Below are 1557 nucleotides of genomic sequence, written 5' to 3'. Positions count from 1 at the left end.
TCGGTTTCTCTGAATCCGAACCCGCCAGAACTTCATGTTTTTTTTCACGGGTCCGAGCGACTCGGATCTTCCCGCCTTGCTCGGTTAACCCGAGCGCGCCCGAACGTCATCATGACGCTGTCGGATTCTCGCGAGGCTCGGATTCTATCGCGAGACTCGGATTCTATATAAGGAGCCGCGCGTCGCCGCCATTTTCACACGTGCATTGAGATTGATAGGGAGAGGACGTGGCTGGCGTCCTCTCCGTTTAGAATTAGAATAGATTAGAGAGACACTTGATTTACTAATTTTGGGGAGCATTAGGAGTACTCAGTAGTGTACAGTGCAGAGTTTTGCTGATAGTGACCAGTGACCACCACTTTTATTTATAATCCGTTCTCTGCCTGAAAAAAGCGATACACAGCACACAGTGACTCAGTCACATACCATATCTGTGTGCACTGCTCAGGCTCAGGCCAGTGTGCTGCATCATCTATTATCTATATATAATATTATATATATCTGTCTGACTGCTCAGCTCACACAGCTTATAATTGTGGGGGAGACTGGGGAGCACTACTGCAGTGCCAGTTATAGGTTATAGCAGGAGCCAGGAGTACATAATATAATCCGTTCTCTGCCTGAAAAAAGCGATACACAGCACACAGTGACTCAGTCACATACCATATCTGTGTGCACTGCTCAGGCTCAGGCCAGTGTGCTGCATCATCTATTATCTATATATAATATTATATATATCTGTCTGACTGCTCAGCTCACACAGCTTATAATTGTGGGGGAGACTGGGGAGCACTACTGCAGTGCCAGTTATAGGTTATAGCAGGAGCCAGGAGTACATAATATATTATATAGTGAGTTACCACCAGACACACAGTGCAGTTTATTTAATATATCCGTTCTCTGCCTGAAAAAAGCGATACACACAGTGACTCAGTCAGTCACATACCATATCTGTGTGCACTGCTCAGGCTCAGGCCAGTGTGCTGCATCATCTATATATATTATATATCTGTCTGACTGCTCAGCTCACACAGCTTATAATTGTGGGGGAGACTGGGGAGCACTACTGCAGTGCCAGTTATAGGTTATAGCAGGAGCCAGGAGTACATAATATTATATTAAAATTAAACAGTGCACACTTTTGCTGCAGGAGTGCCACTGCCAGTGTGACTAGTGACCAGTGACCTGACCACCAGTATATAATATTAGTAGTATACTATCTCTTTATCAACCAGTCTATATTAGCAGCAGACACAGTACAGTGCGGTAGTTCACGGCTGTGGCTACCTCTGTGTCGGCACTCGGCAGCCCGTCCATAATTGTATATACCACCTAACCGTGGTTTTTTTTTCTTTCTTTATACATACATACTAGTTACGAGTATACTATCTCTTTATCAACCAGTCTATATATTAGCAGCAGACACAGTACAGTGCGGTAGTTCACGGCTGTGGCTACCTCTGTGTCGGCACTCGGCAGCCCGTCCATAATTGTATATACCACCTAACCGTGGTTTTTTTTCTTTCTTTATACATACATACTAGTTACGAGTATACT

The sequence above is a fragment of the Pseudophryne corroboree genome, unplaced genomic scaffold (genome assembly GCF_028390025.1).
Source record: "Pseudophryne corroboree isolate aPseCor3 unplaced genomic scaffold, aPseCor3.hap2 scaffold_1253, whole genome shotgun sequence".
Taxonomy (NCBI): domain Eukaryota; kingdom Metazoa; phylum Chordata; class Amphibia; order Anura; family Myobatrachidae; genus Pseudophryne; species Pseudophryne corroboree.
The sequence above is the reverse complement of the archived record's forward strand: the minus strand, read 5'-3'. Positions refer to the sequence as shown.